Genomic DNA, 20,909 nt, shown 5'->3' with positions numbered 1-20,909 from the left:
GGCAGCTCTTCCCATCACCTCATTTTCACTGGCATTGCAGCAGTCCTGGGGAAAGACTTTTGCAACTGCTCAAAGCCAAGTTTGGGGAGTACCAAGCAGGCCCTGGAGGAGATGGTGCCCGTCTACCTCCTCCTGCTGCTGTGCCTGCCAGGGGCCTGGCTGGCAGGAGGGGAGCTGGGCAGTCTTACCCAGAACAGGCTGATGCTACTTGAGCAGATAAATGTATGCCAAAATGCTCCTCAGCAAAGCAACCAACAGCTAGCTCCACCACTGACAGCGCCATCAGTAGGCTCCAGAGTCAACATGGCACTGGGGCAAACAAAGAGGAGCCACGGTTCATGGAGCTGGTCTTTCTGTAGGCTCAGCAGGAGAATTCCTGCAGCAACTGGAAAGCAACGGAGAGGGTGCTCCTCGCACTTTGCCTTTTTTTATTTTTTTTTAAAAGAAAACGAACTTTTCTCCCCCCGCCGCCCCCGTCCCAGCCTCCCTCTCCCGCAGCCAGCTCGCCGCCCGCCGGCCCCGTCCCCGCCTGCCACTAGAGGTCATTTTAGCACCGGGATAGGGACCGGCGGCGGCGGGTGGGCGGCAGCCCCGGTGCCCCGGCCTCCCCGCGGGGCCGCAGGGGCTCAGGATCCAGCGGAGCGCAGAAGCCCCCAGACTGCGGGTGGGAGTTTGCTCCTGGGTGACCTACAGGGTTCCTGTTTGCTGGAGACCCGTGTCCTTCAGCACACTCCCATCCCACGAAGCGCGGGGCCCGAGGGCAGTGGGTCTGCAGCCACCGGCGGTCCCTGCGAGCGGCTGCTGTGGCACTTACTCCTGAGAAAAGTGCTGGTGCCTGTTACGGGTGGCTGTTTCCATTAGGAAGGGCAGGAAACATCCCCTTGTTAACACACACAGTCCCATCTAGTACCAAAATCAGAAACGGTTTATGCACAACGCAGCCCCACGGACGTGGCCTTTCCCAGTGCCCTTGTTCAAGCGAGCACAAAGAACGTGCAAGCCCTGTCGGCACGGAGCAGCCACGGCTCTGCTGCAGCATCAGAGCCCTCTGCACAGAGAGCAAACACTGCCGGGCCACACCGACCAGGAACACGGCAGCTTCTGCACCGTTCCCCAGTGCCGCCGCACTCCTCCCGGGCTCTCCAGCGGGAGCACCAATGGGTCCGTCCCCATCGGCGCTCATCAGCCCCTTCTGCTCCCAGGCCCTTGCCGCCAACCTTTCCTGCCTCCCCTAATCTCTGCCCTCTGTGCAGCCTCTTGGCCACATCCACCCACGCACATCAAAGCAACCCCAGCTTGCCTTCTGATTCCTAGCTACATAATACATTTTAAACCAGAGTTAATTAGAGGGATCAAAGGCCCCTTCTCTGTATCCTCTCGAGCCCTCCTTTCCCAGCCCCAGCCAGGCCTGGCTGGCTGTCACGGCAGCTATCACAAGATACAGACGCCAAGTTTCAGGAGATGGAGAGCAAAAATGGAGCACTTTTCCTCTGCAAACTCCCTGCGCGGTTGTGCTAATCACTCAGGAGACAGTGCTGAGTTTGTGGAATTGGCTGATGATGGGACCGTGGTGGTTGACTTTATCCCTTGGATGCTGCCTTTCTTTGAGTCATCTTAGTTCTGAGTCACCAGCAGCCGTTAATCCCTTAGAGATAACGGCCTCATCCAGCTCCTTCTACCCAGGTACTTTTCCCTCTGCACTTACGCTTCAAAAAAGGCAATAAATATGTGCGAGCTGAGGTCCCGGTGGGAGCACTCCAGGACGTGTTGCGGGGTCACTCGTCACACCAGCACTCATGTCACCTTGTGGAGCCAGCACCGCCGGAGCCAGGGCTCTGAGCCACCCCTGCTCAGCAGGCTCGGGGGCTCCTGCCCCCTGGAACTGCTGCTTGTGTGAGATTACCCTGCGGGTAAACCCTGCCTGTCCCAGCTCCCCCCTGGAGGCACGGGTCTCCTCTCTCCCCCAGCATGGCTCCGGACCACCAGAAGCAGGACTGCACTGTGTGGACCCACGAGCCTCCCCTGCGATTGCTACACCACCCTCAGGAAGGGCAAGCTGAAATCAAGCACTATTTGTAGCCTTCATTTTAAAACCTTCTACACATCCTTTGGCAAATTGTTCCCAGATTAATTTCACCCTTTGTTAAAATGAGTGTTTTATTTCCAGCTTAAATCTGTCGCAGTTAAACAACTTGTTATGCCATCCATTATAAAAAATTGCCACACACAGGTACTTGGAGGCCACAATCAAGTGATCTTTTAACCTCCTCTTTGACAAGATACATATAGGCTCACTTCTTTAATCTCTCTCTGGCAGATTCTCAGACCTCGAGCAGCTCTCATAGCTCCTGCCAGGACTCTGCAGTTTCTTAATACCTTGCTGGGAATGCAGACACCAGCACCGACCACAGGACGTTACTGGTCACACTGGTGCTCTGCAGAGATAACCACCTCTCTGTGGATATTGCTTTGGTATTTCCCTGTTGGTACCCAGGAATCACACTAGCCGCAGCATCACCCCAGGATTGCGTGCAGCTGGTACCTGCCCTGTGCCCTCCAGCCTTTCGCAGAGCCACCACTCTGTGGGACACGCTCTCCTTTGCCCAGCCCCTCTCTCCTGGACGCGTGTCCTCACCCCTCCGCTGCACCGACTGCAGAGCGCAGCCTGCCAGGCAGCCCCTGCCTTTCACCCAGCGTGCGAGCAGGTGGCACTGACCCCTGGGAAACACTCTTTGATTCCCCCCTTTTTTTTTTCTTTTTGGTACCTGCAAGTATACATGAAGCATTCTGCTTTTCCCAGGAGAGAGATCTCTTTCCAATCTCACTGGAGACCCAGATGCAGGAGAAAAGGCTACATCCTCTGTTGCAATAAGGCACATCTGAGCATTGAGTGCTGCCTGGTCTGATCCCAGCCCATCTGCACTCCCCTCGGCACCTGCTCCCGCCAGTGGGCTCAGCACCCCGGTGATGCTGCTGTGCCAGTCCCCAGCCTTGCTGATCAGCCTGGAGGGTGGGAAATCCTCCCTTGCCAGGGCTGCACTGCAAAGGGCTCCCTGGAGCTCAGCTGGGCTGCGTTAGCCTCACCCATTTCTCAGGGATGGCTTTCTCCTTCTGTATCATTCTCGGTAATCCAGGGAGTGGAAGCCACATTTGTATGCAGAGTTTAAAAGCTACTGGGCAATTAAATTGAATTCTAATTATTGTATATCACATATTAGTAATTTCTACCGTGCTAATATTAATTGCTAACAAGACGATAAGACGTATCAGGCAGTCATGGTGGAGCATGCGTTTGCTTGCTTGGGAGTGATGTGTGGAAGCAGAGTGCCTGGAGTAAGATGCAGAAATCACTGCAGACATGGATAGCCGACAGCTGGAAGCCATTGCCTGGCCTGGGAGCACCAGGGTTTGGCATAAGCCTTCAGCCTTCCCAGGGCTGGAGTTCAAAGCAGGCTGAAATTTCCAGTTCTCAGGCTTGACTTCCTCAAGAAAGAGGAACGTTTGCAAGGTCACGTTGTATGCAACTACAGATCATTTACATTGAAGATGTGCACGGGCCCTCCTCCCCACCTCAGGGTGTTTGAGTGTATCATCTCATTGCATTTATGGAAAGTTCAGTCGAAGAAGTCAATGACAGGTTGGTTCTCGAGATGCAACTCCCTAATCCCTGTCCAGAGCCACTCTCCCAAGCCCCCCCCGAGATGTTCCTCCAGACAGTGACAGGGAGGCAGCAGGATGGGCATGGGGCAGGAGACCGAGCTCTTTGTCCCAGTGCCATCACGCCTGTCACATTTGAGGCAGTCGCTGTAGTGACCTTCACCTCTGCCAGGCTGGTATCACAACTAAAATGCCACTGGTGGCTGTGGGGATGGACATGCTGGTGGCTGTGGGGATGGACATGGATGTCCAGCTTCAGCCGAGTGGTGGGGCTGCTGTTCTGGTTTAGCAGGACCTGCTTGGAGCTTGCCACAGATGCTCTGACAGGTGCTAGGCTGCCAGAAAGTCCTCACCCTGTCACAGCCAACATAGTAAAAAACCTTACGTCATGCAGGGAAAAGACCAAACCAAGGCAGCTGGAACAGCCTCTGTGGATAAGCACGTTCCTTTGGAGAGTTACTCAAGGACAGAGTACCCCAGCAGCTGTGAAATTAACCCAAACAGAAGTCTTGAAAGGGCCTGTGGGAACAGAAAGCTGTTGGCTGGGAAGGAAACCCTTCCCAAGGAGACAGGCTCGGCTGCTGCTGCTGTGAGCGCTGGTCCCTCGGTGCCCCTGGGCATTGGCTGCCCCCAGGCCTGGGCTCGTGGGGGCTTCAGGGAGGAAAGTCAGCCAGGCGGGAGTGCAGGGATGTCCCAGACGGCCAGAGCAGCAGCTGCAACAAAATCCTCAGCATGTTTCTGTGCCAGGAGGGAGGAGCCGCTCTGGAGGCAGATGGAGAGGGCTCTTGTGCAGGGGAGGCTGCTAGCACACGTGTGGAGCTGGGGCGAAGCTCGGCAGGCAGAAGAAGTGATGGGCGTCTCGGAGCATCCTCTCCAGGACTTGCATTTCCATGTCACTCAGCCTGGGCCCCTCCTGCCTTGGGCTGTGGGCAGCTGCCTAGAGCAGGCTCTGCTCACCTGGAACAATAATGATTTAATATCAGTTTCCTTTCAATGAGGTAATTTTGTCCCAAGGGTTATTTATCTGTCTATTGGGGAAAAAAAAAAAAAAAGCCCTGTGTGAGTCAGTCTGCACTACAAACCCATGATAAATTACATTTGGACATATGCTAAATGACATTTACCAATAAATTTATGCAGATTTCTCCTGTAATCCTTCTCCTCGATCAAAAGTAGTAATACTTTCTCTAATGCAAATGCACTGCTAGAGCCTCGCCACATCAAACAGGAGCTGTGCTGAATTGTTAAGAATTCTAAATGATAATCTTCATTGTGCTCATGAATAATCATTTCCTATAGATGATTATTTAACAATGCCTTGGAAGAGCCTGATGGCTCATGCCTGAGCCTCCTTCGAGGTACGGCTGTTCAGGCTCCCCAGGTCCATCAGCTCTGATGAACCTTGCAACCAGATTTCATGCTTATTTCCTTTCTTGCTTCATGCATTACTTGTGTAGCATAAGATTTAATGGGCTCCACTAATGAGCCCAGAGAGGGAGCAGAGCAGCGTGCTCCGCGCTGCAGCAGCAGCACATTCACGGTTGCACTGGGTCCTGGGCCGACGTCTTCGCTCCATCCAGCCATGGCTGCAGCCCCCACTACCAAAACCTTCCCTTGCAAACCCAGTCCAGCTTGCGAGGCTCGGTGCAGGCTCCATCATGGGATCACACTGTAATTAAGACTGGGAGAGTCCAACACCCAGCTCAAACCATAACCATGGCATGCATCCATGTTCTTGACCAAAACTTCTGACTTTTTCTGAAGACCCTGCAAAAATGCAGCAGCGGCTGCTTCCTCAGCTTCTAATTCAATTTTGTGCTCGTTGGTTGCATTACAAGGAAAAGCTCCTGCTCTCCGGTCCCTTCTCGGAGCTGCTTTTCTGGAGAGGGCAGGAGAAAGCAGATGGAAAGGTCAGGGCATCGAACAAGGTCTGGAGGTTCGGTGACATCTCAGGCATCCAGGGCTGAAATCCATTACCCTGTAAAGCTACAAGGTGTCTACAGCCTGGACAGGCCAGAGATCACAGTGAAAACCACAGGGTGCTGGTGGGTGGCACGCTGGAAGTGCAAAGCCTTTTGCCACTTCTTATCAGTGGGGTTTATATTTTTAATCATTTTTAAAGATGATTACATTTTGAGCAGCAATGATCTAAGCTAATGAGCAGCCTGCCACTTTGTGGCTCGGCAGGAAAAGTCATATTGCTGGAGTTGTGGTTTTTTTCCTTCAATCCAAAACACAGACATTATGGAAATAAATTATTTCTTTTCACAGTTGTTCACTATAATTTTCTCTGTGCTGGGTTTTATGAGATGCTGCAGCTCATTAAAATAATGATCAGACCTAGGAATAGGACACCGGCAATGAACAGCAGCTGCAGCAACTCCTGTGTGTGTCATGTTGATTTTACAGAAAGGCTTTGGCTCTCTTGGTGTTCCATGCTTCTGTCATCAGCGCGCTCCTGCCCCTGGAAAGCGGGATGTTGGGCTGGGCACTGAGGTGTCCCTGTGTCTGCAGGCGGCGGCAGCACGGGGACCCGGGGGAGCAGCCCCCGACGTGGAGCGGGGTTTGTGCGGGACCAGCCACCTCACACACACTGGTGTGCGTGGCTGTAACTCAGCTGTCCCACTGCCAGTCCACAGCTCATCCCCCTGCCTGGGGGTCTGATGGCAATTAGCGGATGACTTGGCTTGTGGAGAGTGAAAGAGCAGAATAAGCTGTTGATCTGTAATTCTGGTGGTGGAAGGAACCAGGACTCCCATGTTTCTTTGGTCTCCTTCTTGTCTTGTTTCCCTGGGAAACTGTTCTTTGTGGGAGAGTTCAGGGACCCACGAGCAGCAACGTGCTGGGCGGAGGTGTGCCCATACCCTGGGACAAAGCCCTAACAGAGCAACTAGAATAAAACAACAAAAAATGGGCAGGCTGCAGCACAGCGGTTAGAGGAACCTATCTCCGGCAATAAATAAACATTAATTACGGGCCATCCAGATGCAGTTCATTATTATCCACAAAAGTTTTGGAACCAGTATCTGCTGCCAGAATGGCTTAAGGAGCACCGCTGGGCGGGTGCTGCCAGCGGAGGGGCTGGGGGTGCGACGCCGAGCCTTCACCCATGGCTCAGCCGGGCCAGATTCACCCGCTTGGGAAGCTCCTCCTGGGCTTCTCTGTGCAACCCCACCGCTCCCCCAGGGCTGGGCTGGCTATTTGCAGCCTCTTGATCTCTGCCAGTTTTGTCTCAAAGCGTGAAGGCAAATTGTTCTAGTTGCACAGGTTGTATCCACAATTAATATGGGCTTCCAGCACGGTGGCTTTTCATTGCTTTGCACCCGAGCGTCTCAGCCAAACCCCCAGCGCCTCTCCGGCGCCTGTCCTGGGAAGCTGCTGTCACGCCCCGCGGGTGCCGGCGCTCCCGGATCACGCTGTGACTCCGGCCAGAGGGGACCTGGGAGGGTGAGTGGCTGCGGGGTAGTGCTCAGCAGAACCCAGCTATCGCCTGTCGGGGCGTGTGCCAGGGGAGGCTCTGCCGCCTTCAACAGGTGGGTTTTCTCATCAGAGCTAGCACAATAGTAAGTCTTCCCAAATTTGCCTTTCTCACTGAATAAACAGGCTAAATACACCCAGTCTGGGAAAACAATCATCTCATGCTTTAGGAGCAAGTAAGGTAAAGACATGACAGGATTTGCAAAAAGCACCCTCCCTGTCCCATTGCAAGCAAAGACTCCTGCCTGCTCTGCATGGCTCGCTGCCTGCTCACTGCCCCAACACGTGGCCACTTCAGCACCCATGCATCACTGATGGCACTGTCGTGGCATTATCGTAACTGTCCTGGCATCCAGGGGGTCTCAGTTAACCCAGGGCAACGGGCAGCTCCAGTGTCTCAGAAAGTTCCTCTGCTGCTTGAATCAGTGGTGAGGAATGGGGAGGAAAGCAGCGTTTCTCCGCAGGTACGGCACGGCCGCAGCAGAGGATGCTGAAGGGACTGGCTGGGTCATGGGCAGCAGTGCTCATTGCACAGTGGCCGCAGCCTCACCGGAGGGCGGTTACTCCCTCTTTCCTTCCTAGGCTAAGAAAAACTGCCCAAACGACCCCTTTCCGAGCCCAGCAGCACTGGCTGCAGATCCAACCTGCTGGTCAAAAGTCAGTTACCATTTGTAGGAGAACCGGGACGTCTGCTTTCCTTGCTGTCTAAAAAGATCACACTCTATAAAACACATTTCATCCCGCCTGTTAGGGTGTTTAACCAGTGCCAAAGGTGATCCTGTACCCCCAGGCAGCCTGCATTGAGGGTTTGCAGCTTCTTGTTGGGGTGTGAGACACATAAAGACCTCACGATAGCAAGCCAAAGAGTTACTGCAGGGTTTCCATGATCTGAGAGGTTAAAACTTGAACCCTGAGGTGAAAGCCTCTGGGATGCACTCTGAGAGTGATTTATAGCTTCTCCACCTGCCCAGAGCCAGCTTGCTTCCCTTCTTCTGTTTCTATTTATTTTTCTCTTTATCACTGTGAAATAAATATGAAAAGGATTTAGAATTCAGACTCTTGCCCCAGACTTTCCTGCCACCGGGCAAACCACAAAGCATGGGCGGGCTTAGGGGCCCGTGATTTTACAACTTCCTGAATGAGGAGATATTTTCATATTAGCTGCTCTGCAAGGTAAGTTCCTACCTGCCATAATTGGATGAAAAATAAGCCTGGAAACATGCAGAAACACCCCAGGAGGGCTGGTGGTGGGGCAGAGGAAGGGAGAGCCCAGCAGGTATTTACATCTTCTTGAAGCTTCGAGGTTCAGCTTCCATTCCCAATCCCACGGTGGGGGTTCATGCCGCTGCGCAGCGGGGACTGATTCCCCAAGGGCTGGGGCTGAGATGGCTGTGGGGTGGAGGGGAGCTGGTGGTGTCTGTCCTGGCCCCATGGGCAGTGGGATGCATGGGCAGGGGATGCCAGCCCCTGCTGCTGCATGGTGAGGCAAATGGTGGCTGCCTGGGGGCTGGTTTCCATTCCCCTGCCAGCCATGAATGAGGGATCCCAGTAAAGCAGAGCTCCCCCAGAGCCGAGCTCCTCGGCTGCGGCTGCAGTGTGCTGGGCTCTGGTATCAGCTTTGCACCTTTCAGCCTTCTCCTGCTGCTCCTGGGGCGTGGGGTGAGCAGCCAGGACTGCGCTGGCCAGTGCTGCGGTCACCCCCCTGCACCCTGAGCACCTGCAGGGCACCAGGGAAAGCTGACAGCAAACCTCAACAGCAGCAAAAGCAGGTTTAAAGAAAAAAGCAACAACAAAGGAAAAAATCTCGTGAAAGCAGCAAGATGAATTGCCGGCATGGAGGAGCAGTGCTGCGGTGAATTTGCAGGGGAGCAGAGCTGGTACAAATCAAAGCAGCGCTTGGAGTACTCTGAACTGGCCAAGTTCACATCTCTGGAGTCCAGCCAAGCCCTGCTCCCTGAGGAGCTAGGACAAGCGCTGTACCTACCCAGACTAGCCCTGAAGATCTCCCACTGAAGATTTATTGCTGCTCATGCAAGAAACCGTACACAGCATCCCCAGAGCTCCCAGAGCACCCATGGGGCAGGTAGCCCCAAGAACTGAGCCTGCCACCCAGGGCAAAGCTGCTGGGACACACTGCCCCTGGGGGCAGCTCCAGGGGCCTCTTGCCTCTGGAGAAGAGTTGGAGACGTCCCCAGACCCACAGAGGTGGAAGCAAATGTCTGAGAGACAGCAGGGCCGAGCTGGGGCACATGCCAGCATCACGCCAGTGACACATTATTGCTTCCTGGTGCAGGATCTGTAGAAGCCCAGGCTGCCTTGGCCAGGAGCCATCCTGGCCACCTAGGTTGTGCCATGGCAGCCTTTTGACCCTGCGAGGAGCTGCATCAACTGATGCTGTCCTGCATCCTCCGGGCACGGCGGCTGGGCGAGGGCTTTCATGCTATGAAGCTTGCAGGGCTGCTCTGGGCACTCCAGCCTCCGGTGAGCTGCTCCAGCATGCCAGGACATGATGCCCCACTGTCCCAGGTCCCCAGCACCACCCAGAGAGCTGCAGCTAGTATCCATCTAGTGACAACTTAACCCGTGCTACTGCTGTCTTCAAAAAATAAGTTTTTAAAGGTGCAGGCTATGAAATTTTGGCCTTTGTATAAACATTTTAATTACAAGTTTCTGGGACTTCTTTCCTAAGATAAACACATTTTAATTGCAAATTGCTTCTGCTGTCTTTAACCATCCCCTAATAGTGCGAGCAGCTGTTGTTTTTAATGTTTAATGAAATTGTCTTTGGGATGGGCTGGGACGCAGTGGCAGCCCCACTCTGCCGGTGCAGGGGGTGGGCTCCTCTGCACGCAGTGGGGAGCCAGGTGACACCAGAATGCCCTGAGATTGCACTGGGTGAACCAAGGTGATGGTCAGGGACACAGGAGAGGAGCAGCTCCTTCGTCCTGCAGAGCCACCCATAGCTGGGGAGTGACCCTGGCACAAGACACCTGGCTCTTCGTGCACGGGAGCTGTGACATGTGCCCCTGCCAAAAGGGACGGGATCACCTGCAGCCAGCTGTATCCCACTCAGCAGGGCCTGGGGACTTCTCTGCTTGGAAAACCCACCAGCAGCATTTCTGCTGCTGCCTTGCCGAGCAGGAGCTCGTACACCCTGGGCCCCTCCAGTGCTGGGAAGGTCTTTCCAGCCTGGCATGTATGTAGGTGTGGGACAGCGTGTTGCTGGAGACCTGCCCAGCCCGTGGTGGAGGGGCTGGCTCCAGCCCCAACACCCAGCTGGGTGCTGGGGGGCTCCAGGCAGTTCATGGTTCAGCCATGGCCACGCACAGCAGAGGGGCTGGGCCCAGCTGACTCCCCAGTCGCTTCCCAATGAGTGGCGTTACAGTGGCAACGAAGCAGCCACGAGCAGAGGCACCGCATCCCCTGTGCCACCGCTGCCCTTTCCTGGAGCCACCTGATGACGAGGAAATGCAATTAGCTGTTAACATGTGGCATTTCACATGCCTCCACTTGTAGGTCAGGTCTTTGTGGCTTGAGGCTCAGTCTGGCAGATCTGGGCCTTAATCCTCGCATCTCACAGCCATCAGATTAGCACCGAAAATTGCTCCGGCAGTGATGAGGGCTGTGCTGGCTTGGGAGGGGGAGCCACAAGGGCTGGGGGCTGTCAGACGCTGAATTTCACTTTTAAGCACCAAACCTCGCAGGGCTGAGCAGCCTGTGCAGGAGAGATGCCCCTGGCAAGGACAGGATGCTCGTCCCCACCTGTGCCAGCACCAGTGCCATGGGTGCCTGTCTCCATCTCCATGCCCTCCCCTCCTGTCCTCTCCTGGCCAGCATGGTGGATGCTCATCCCCCCCACCGAGCCACTCCAGCCATGCCCCCAACCTGTAGCCCACCAGTACCCAGCTCCTCCGACCCCAAACCCCAGACACCTGAAGTGTGGGGGGATACAGATGCATGGGGCTAACATCACCGCCTTGCCCCTGTAGCTCGCTCAGTCTGTGCTGGGCAACTTCCCCGCTGCCTTCAACAGTCCCTTCGCATCAGCCGTGGGCTTTGCATGCACTGGGGTGACACCAAACCTCACCCCAAATCCCTAGGGCTACAGGGTGCTGGGACGGGGACGGGAGTCTTGCGGCTGGAGTGGGACACGTTGGGGCTGTTCCTGTGACAAGGACAGGGGACATCACTGTGGTCAGAGCTACGGACAGCAAAGGACAGGAGGAAGGTGCTGCCTTTGCAGTGCTGCCCAGGCAGTGAGGACTCTGACAGCAATAAAAAGTAATTAGCTGGCTGCATATTGCTGACAAGGGGCAGGAAATAGAGGCTAATTAAGACTGGGAAGCAAAAGGAAATCACCTACCTCCTTCAAGCTCCAGGCTGCACAAGAAAAAAAGCCCCCCATTAAAAAAGAAAGAAAGGTAAAAAAAATGAGCCTGCAGTTTTAAATATTTGCTATTTACTTGGAGGTCAGAGAACGCTCGTTAGCCTTTTCAATTATTTTTGCCGGTTTGCTGCTAGGTTAACTGGCTTGAAATTCTCTGTGAAGATATATGATGCATTTAAAGAGTCTCTGAAAAGCTCGTCTCTGCTCCCCGGGGCGCTGGGAAGAGCGCGCTCCTCATTCATCCCGGCTGGTGATAGTGCTGCTCATTGTGCTGCGCTTTCTCCCTGATTTTATAGGTTCAAATAGCAACCCTTTACCTGCTGCCAATTTCTCGCTTTTTTGTTTCCTCTAAGCCTGGGTGAATTAAACTGGCACTTTCTGCTCAGCTGCAACCCTGGTAGCAACAGCACTTGCAGAGTTCGCAGCGGAGCGGGGTTACGGGGCACGAGGGGTGCCCCTGAGGGCACGGGGGCACCCAAGGGGATGCAGTAAGCTCAATTCCACCTCAGCCGGTGGGGTGGTAGCACGTCCCACAGCCTCAGCTGTGTTTGCTTGGTCTGGCCCCCCCAGCTGCCCCAGCCCCTCAGTGCAGCTGCAGTCAGTCCTGCCCTGATTACCCCTCTCGCCCTGATGCCACTGTGCTACAGGCTCCTCAGAGAGCCCCTTGTGGTGCCAGTGGTGGTGGTGCCAGGCCGGAGGGGTACCCATATGGTGACCTTAGGACAGGCTCTTGCCGAGCTTTGGCTGCTTGGACATCTCGTCCACAGGCTGCCCCAGGAGTCTGGCAAACATCCCTGTCCCATGGACCGTGGCTGTGCTGGCAGCGCGGTACAGGGCAAACACAGCCCTGCCTCCCACACCGCAGGCAGCTTCCCACACCCCCGTGCACTCCGAGCAATGGGCCACCCCGCAGCCCTCCAGAGCAGCACCCTCGGGCCATCCCGACTCCTTATCCCAGCTGCTGCCTTGTCCCGGGAACAGGCTGCGAGGCTGGAAACTGCCTGTCAGTGACCAGGGCGCATCTGCCTGGCCACCCCCGGGGGACAGCCCTCTCTGGGGCCCAGAGCTGCTGGGACAAGCATTTAACAAGGCAGACATTAATGTAACCTGCATCTGCCCAGCTACTGCCCTTCTCCCCAGCTGGATCCAGGCGTTTCCCCCGCACTGTCACGTCCCGGTGCTGGCTGCCTGTCCCCGGGGCTCTCACGGACTGTGGGATCGCTGCTCAACTCCCATTCAGCTGCAGAATTTATACGTGAGTGTCAGGATCTCCTGCCAAGTTTCATTATTACATATGCTCTTTTTTAAGGCTGGTAATAAAACACAGCGGTCATAGTTTACATCGATATGCAGGGGACATCCCCGTCACACAGTACTGGGCTCCTGGGGAGGCTCTTCTCAGCTGTTTTATCTGTTCCTCCGTGCTGTTAACGAGTAACTGCAGCTGGAGGCAGCGGGATTGCTCCGTCCCTGCAGGCTGGCGACGCGTGCAGAGGGACGTGCAGCATTTACACACTCAGCAGTGCAGCACTGACTCCCCGGGCAGCCATGGAAGCACTGTGCTCCCTTAGGGAATGGGCCACGGGTACTCATCATCCCCCCCCAGCCTGGCGAGGAGTCGATGAGGCTTTAAAGACTCATTGGAGTATTTACTATTGTTTTTAATTGGTGAAAATGGATGAGCCTAAATACAGAGCTCCGATGGCATTTATTGCAAGCATACTAACTACGCAGGGATTGCTAGGAGTCACTGGGACAGAGCCAGTGATTAAAGGATAATAACCACTTTCACGTTTATAAATTATGCCCTTGATATGGAAGAGGAATATTTTTAGGTTGGAAGTTGGTGCTGTGAGGTCTGGTGCGGGAGGGGCTCTGCTCCTCCGAAGGGAGCATCCTGCAGCAATTATCCCTTTGCCAACACACAGGAGGGGCTTGGAGAGGGGACCCCACCCTGCGGCTGCTCCCCGAGGTGCTGGTGGCTGCTGCCACAGCACTGGGCGGTCGGGCTGCTCTCCTTGGACATGTGGGAGGCTCTGGAGTCAGATATCCTGACCCCATGGCTTTGCCCTCCGCCCCACCAAGTGTTATTGCCCTGCAAGCACTGAACGAACACAAGCTGCCAGCTTCCACGCTCCGGGCAGCCACACTCCCACAGCAGGTCCCGTGGGGATGTGGGGTTTATCGTCTGTGAGACGTCAGTGCGGCTTCTCCAGTGACACCCTGGCTGAAGCTGGCAGCTGGGCAGAGCTCAGGGCATGCGCATCTGCAAGGGGCCACCTCAGCGCTCTGCTATGGGGCAGGACGAACCCCCCGATGCCAGCCCCCGACACCCCACCTGCAAGGTGGTGCTCTTGGTGCGCACAGCCAGCTCCCACCTACAGCAATCGGGTGAGATCTTGGCTGCTTCGCCCGCAGCACACGAGCATGTGCTGCACCTTCCCCAGACACAGCACGCAGCCCGTTAGCGCAGCTGCCAGGGAGGATTCATCCTGCCCGAGCCCCCGGCAGGACATGGGGCACGGCTCTGCTCGTCAGAGCGGGGTTCGGCGCCGGCATGGCGTGCTCTGCCTGGGATGCATGGCCAGTCCCCCACCTCGCTCTGGCCACGCAGATCCTTTCTCTGGTTTCTTTGCCTTTAAACCCAACCTGCACAGCCCTACAGACGCAGGGATCTCACGTAGGAAACCAAGTGAGCACTTGCAACTGCTCTGCTCAGAAGGCGGTGTCGGCGTGCTGCCTTTTTTTCCTTTGCCTTTTTTTTTTTTTTTATCCTTCTCTCTTCAAATCTTCCTTTGAAACCAAAACTTCCTGTAGTTTGAAATGGACAATCAGGCCGCTCCGGCAGCTGCAGCCCGAGAGCTTCAGCTCTTGGCAGGAGGATCAGAACTGCAAAACTATTTCTTTGAGGCAAATCATGCATTCATCTAGCTCATTTGAAACAAAATATGATTTGCAATTTAACTTTCCATAATGAGCTCCTGCTATTATACCGTTTCCATAATGGCTGGTTTCATTGGAACAGATTGTTGGTGCACATGGTTTACAAAACATTTTCAATGCAAGCCCCGTTTTTTCTTATTTTAAATAGCAACAGCTGCTAAGCATGATAATTATTGTATTTCATCAAAATAAACTTACGAAGTTGCTTCTTAATGCTACTCATTGCAGTTTTCCAACGGACCTACAGGTTATTAAAGCAGCTGAAACTTTAGTTCTCCAAAGAGAGAGTGGCACCACAGATGTGAACTTGAAGGGCCAGGGCAGGCAGGAGCCGAGTCCTCTCCTGGGAATGGCAGGCTCCCGCTTCACCACCCCTGTCCCTGATGTGCCTCTGGCGGTCCCCATGTCCTGCTCTCCCAGGCCAGCAGGGCCTGTCCCCGCAGCATCACCTGCAGTCTCCAGACACAAGATCTGCCGTTCTTGCCAGGGTTTTCTAGCGCCAGTGACATTCCCATGCTGGCCTTGCCCCACACTCGCCAAGTGCTTGACTTGGCACCGCATCCCAACCCACCGCTAACTCTTGTGCTTGATGCATTGCCACTGAACAGTGGCCACTGCCACCTTTCCCCATAGCAGCCAACGGTGCCAGTGCAGGCATCGGCTGTTGCATGAGGCGGCACCTTGTCATCTCCCGCTGCGGCTGCAGTCCCGGGCTGCTTGTGCCCTTGACTGCAAATTACACAGCTCAGTCCCTGCACACCTGCTGAGGCTGCTCAGGTCCACATCCATCACCACCGGGCTGGGCAGCTACACGGGAGCACTGAACTGGTCCTGCCCACGCTGCACCAGTCCCACTGCGTGCCTTTTCCTGGCCCTGGGCAGCCAGGGGCTCCTGCGGCTGCTGTTGCTGCTCTGGTGGCGACAGCTCCTTTGCTGCTGGAGAACTCAAGCTCCCTTTTCTCCTCCACTTCCAAATGGCTTCTCAGTTCCCAGGAGAACTACACACACACACACACACACACACACCCCCCACCACCAATTTGCTATCACAGGCCAGAGATCCAGAAACTCATTAGCTCCTGGTTGCAGGCTGGTTGCTGGAGCCAACAGCGCAATGCAAGGGCGACAGTGCTGCGAAGCTCCTGGCACTGGAGGGTCCCATGCTCCCAGGGGCAGCACCCAGCCCTGCCCGCCCGCGGGGACCTGCTTTGCTGGAGGGACTATGCAGAAAGCAGCAGCACCATTTGCTATGCGCTGAAATGGTGCATTTGCCCAGGCAGAGAGGCCAAGCCAGGGCAGAGCCACGCGTGTGTGTCCCAGCCACCACTGAGCACGGCTGAGGGCACAGCCTTCACCGGGCGGCTCCAGCCACTGCTGCTCTCAGGGTGGGGGAGAAGCGCATACCCATGGAAGCAGAGGGTTTGCAAAGCAGGCGCCGGGGCAGCAGAAACACGGGCTGGGCAAAAGCCCTCCGGATCCCCAGGCTCTTTTTGGAGACATTACCTCCCCTGGGTTGTTTTACGCCAAGGCAGATGGGGACGTGCACGCTCGCCACTCGGTATCTCGGCAGGTCGGTCTCCAAGCAAGGGGACACACTGGGCTGGCGGCGGTGGCTGCTGTGGGGTCCGGCTCTCCCGCTCACGGCTGCTGGCACTGCCCGAGTCTCCGATGGCTCGGGAGACAGCCAGTGCTGTGACAGTGGTGTGAATGCTAATGAGGCTGGAAGGAATGAGAGTAACTAAGGAAACCAAGGAGGATGGAAAGAAAGTTGCTTAATAGGAGAGCTAAAAAACACTGTAGATGATAGATAAAAAGAGAGCAGAAAGGTGCAGCCAGTTGGCCTTAGGGAGGAGGTTTGTGCAAGCGAGGATGTGGAATCTTCTACTCACTTCAGTTACTGGTAAATTTGATCCTCCATTCATTTAGACACAAACTTTGCAAATCAGATCATCTATACTATATATAACGCAAATTCTTGTCCTTCCTTGCACCTATAGCTCAGCCCATGGATGCTTCAGGCCGATGCCACTGGACTTCACTGAGCCTGGTGCCAGGAGGCTGCTGAACTGACAGAGACCGTTCAAGAACTGTAATGATAAACCCCCAAAAAGATGGAAAGGGAGGATGGTTTTTGCAATCCCAGCACTATTTGTTATCAGCCTTGTCCTGCACTAGACGGGGTGAGAGCAAGCCTGCAATAATTTATATCCTTGGCAGGCTCCTTTTAACCAGCGATAGAAACCAGCTTATCAAGAAAAAGGGAAGACTCTGCTTGATCTAAAAAAAAATCTCAGCTGGCATCTGTGCAAGGTGGCACCTCAGAGAAGTAGCACGTATAAATGCTCCCGTAAATCTGCTCACTGATGCTGTCTGGAAACTTATCACCAGGGTCACCAACGCCAGTAAGTCCCATGCGTTGTCACTGCTTTGCAGCATTGCCTGCGCTGGGCTCCCAGCAGGGCGAAACAGGTTTTGGCAGGTCCCGCTGATGGACACCAGCCAACACATGGCCACACCTTTTCTCCCCTCTGGGAGTGCACACCCACACTCACGGGACCCCAAGGGGGTTCCTGCAGCAGCGCTGGTGCCCGTGGGCTGCCCAGCAGCGTGCAATAGCCACAGGGGCCTGTGCTGTTCTTTGGGGCTATTTCCTGAAAGATTCGACCTCCTGGAAGCCCCCAAGACCACGAACAACTTGCATGAGGGAGGTAGCACAGAGCACAGCGAGAGCTCTGTCGCGAACCCTTGGCCCCACGTTAGGCTTTGCCATAGCTGAGGACTTGCAAGTCTACAACAAACTTCAGCTGCCCTCCCCAAGCACAGGGGGCTGCCAGCTCCTCTGGGGGCAGGCAATGAGAACCAGCAATAATTAATTCCTAATTGCACTTACCTGCATCACTCTTTCCCATGGCGTTCCCAGGGTACCCACCAGGAAGCACCGTGGGGGGTTCCCCCGGCTCTGGGACAGCTCCAGAGATGCAGCCACAGGCACACACCACCCGTCCCCCACCCTCCTCAAACACCCCCAGCTCCTAATGACCTTCTCTAACACAAACTCAGGTGGGTCAAGGAGGCTTTTCTCCTCTAGTGACTAGAGGGAGGTTAATGACAGAGGAACAAGAGTTTGTTAGCAAAGAGACTTTACTGTGCAAGCAGGTGAAAGCTTATTTGTTAAAAATTTTTGGGGGAACTTTTAAGAGCTGGGTTTAGTGGCCATGGTCAGCTGAAGATTTATGGGTGCACAGGCACTCACGGTGGATGATAACGATGCCAGAAAAGCTATTCCAGCCCCCGAATGAAATGCTGCCCTTTAAAGCATCTCAGCATTTGGATTTAGATGACACAGAGTAATGGTACCACAGAAGTCATTACTGTCCATCAAGTAAATAATAAACATGCAATATAAATTGCTTGGACTTACCTAGGCTTTCATGAGCTATTGCAAACAGTAAAAAAAAAAACAAAACAACAAATCAAAGCAAGAAATGGCAAAAGACAATGTCGAGAAACATACAGCCAAAGAGGTGGCTGCTCTGCAGGACCATGGACCGAGGGAGCTTCCATTGCAGCAAACCATGGTGAAGTCCATATGTTTATCCCGATGTAGATTTGGGCCTGGGAAAAAAGGGTGAAAAGAAAAGCTATCTGCTGCAGACACGACCCAGCCGACATCTCCCCTCCGTGGCTCTTTGTGCGAGTGCCAGCTTCTGCAGGCTGACAGCAGGCGGTTCGCTGTTGGGTTTTTGTCTATTACAGCACCACTACAGCAATTAAAAACTTCCCTTGAGAAGCAAACAGGAATGTAAGCCCATGATGACCAGCAAATGAAAGCCCCAGCAATGACTGGAGAGCCATCTCCAGTTCCCCTCGCTATAGCCGGGTCCCTCTGCAGTGCTGGGTCCCTCTGCACCTGCAGGGCTGCACCCAGCACCCAGCCCTAAGTGCGTCCCCCACGATGCAGAGTCCCGTTTTACCCACGGTGAGCTGCGAGTATTCCATGGCGACAGCCACTATTATATTTGACGCTGAAACACTAGGCGCTGACCTGAGCGGACATGTTTGCTGTAGTACCGTAACTGGATAGATGGTCTTTGTTTTTTCCATCCAGCGGGATCATACCAAGGGCAATGACTAAATTACCTGAAGTCTTTTGCTCTGGCCAGACAAGCCTACCAGCTTGCACTCATTTTGCACTCTTTACAGTGATCACACAATCATCTAAAACTGCATAAAGGCATTGTAGGATAAATATAGAGCACTGCAGCACCCTTAAATCAGGCTGCTCAGAAGCAAGTGGAGGATTGGGTTCGTTGGTGTGATGTGGGTCTGCTGAGACTTGGAGAAGGGGGAACGGGTGCATCTGCACGTGACACCTGGCTGCTTCATCACCACCCTGGGCTGCCATGCCCATGATGGAGGTGGCTATGGGCATTGGCATAGGGATCTGTGCCCCGGCTTGCCCTTGCTTGCGGGTCAGTGTGGGATGGCACGGCTGGTGTCGGGAACGGTGCTGGGCAAGGCGCCGGGAGCCATGCAGTGACAATGGGTTATCATACTGTTTATCAAGGTCTGGCGGAAAGAAAACAAGGTAATGGGGCATTTGCTGATTCAATTCGTTGAATTTGAACAAATCTTTTTAATCTTCCTCCCCGAAGGATTGGAAAGGTCAGGAAATAGGCAGAATGTGCACTTTCAGGTATTGAAATTAAACTTGTTAAGAAATCCATATTGATTTGCACTTCTCTGAAAAATATTGAAGCCTCCAGATTTAGCCTGGGTATTGATTTTCTCTTCCAGGGGAAAGACATCGGCACGAAGGAAAGATATTACACGTGGCAGTAAACACCTTCAATCACCACCCGCCCGCTCTCCCTTCATAAACAAATGGCCCCGCTTCGCTCGGGGAGGCTGCAGCCCGATCCCAGCACTGCGACACAAGGGCACTCAGGCAGTTCTGCAGCTGCAGCCGCCCGGGGGCCGCGGAGCTGCCAGCCCCTGGCCAGTGGTGCCCCCACTGCCGCTCCCTCCCCTCTCCCCACGCCGGCGTTTGACACTTTGCCCAGCTCGGCTGTGTGCCGTCGTGGAACAATTTGATGATGAGCACCGCGGTCCTGGCTGGTCACTCGGTCCCCTCTGTGCGTGGGACTATTGCTCTCTGCAGCTTCCTGAGGAGGGGACGTGGAGAGGGAGGGCTAGTCTCTTCTCCCTGGTATCCAGGAACGGGACACATGAGAATGGTGCAAAGCTGCACAGGGGAGGTTCAGACTGGACATTAGGAAGTATTTCTTTACCGAGAGGGCGGTCAAACCCTGGAACAGGCTTCCTAGAGAGGTGGTCAATGCCCTGGACAATGCCCTTAATACCATGCTTCAACTTTTGATCAGCCCTGAAGTGGTCAGGCAGTTGGATTAGATGATCATTGTAGGTTCCTTCCAACTGAAATATTCTATTCTATTCTACTCTGTTCTATTCTACTCCATGCTATTCTACTCTATTCTATTCTAACAGTTGTGTTCAGGAGCTCCTCACGTCGGTGCTGTACAGGTAGCCCAACACCAAAGGTACCACTGATGCAGCAGCTCTAGGGGTCTTCTCCCAGCTCATCTAACTGGCACTGGAGGTGCTTTACACCACCAGCCCTGCAGTGAGACAGCTGTGGGACCGACACGAGTTGTGGAGGTTGGAACCAAAGGGCAAAGGCACTAGAAGGAGCAGTGGCTGGAGTTATGCTGTCTCAGAAACAAGTAATTCCAGGTCATAAATTTAGCCTCCAGTAAGAGCAAACTCTCTGCTGTCTGACTCTCCGGCACCCGCCTGCCTCGTGGCACCTGGCACGGCGCAGGGGAAGGTGACAGCCAGCACACGTCCTGGGGCACCTCCTGCTTCTTTTCAATTACTTAGAGGATAACTTGGTTAAATTCAGAAAATCGATCCTCTCTTTGAAACGAAGCAAAATCCTTTCCCAACCAATCTCCTGCCTCACTGGCCCTCAAGAAAAACACTGGCACCACAAATTGCCCTGAATGTGGCTTTAATGACACCTGAAGGCACCAAGTGTCCCACGTGTGCACAGGACGCGGTACAGCAGCATCCCAGCCCCTGACAAATGGTTGCTCTGATTTGCTGCCACAATGGCAATAAATACATAATGACAGCAGTATTGATAATGATAACAACACTTTCAGTTATATTATCAACACTTGCCATGCCGCACAAGTTAATTTATCTGCAGCTGGTCAGGCATCTTCCTGGCAACTACCGCACCCCGATGTCAGAAGCCAGCCCTGTCCCAGGGACAGGGATGGGGACAGCCGCCCGTCCTGCCAAGGAGGGCTCGAACCGCGCCAGGCGCTGCGCTGCTCCAGGGCAAAGCCCACCCCCAAGAAAGGGGCCTCCTGCACGGCTGGGGCTTTGCTACTGCTGTTGTGAGGTTTGGTTTTAATTA

This window comes from Platalea leucorodia (genome assembly GCF_965183815.1).
Source record: "Platalea leucorodia genome assembly, chromosome: 5".
Lineage (NCBI taxonomy): Eukaryota > Metazoa > Chordata > Aves > Pelecaniformes > Threskiornithidae > Platalea > Platalea leucorodia.
The sequence above is the reverse complement of the archived record's forward strand: the minus strand, read 5'-3'. Positions refer to the sequence as shown.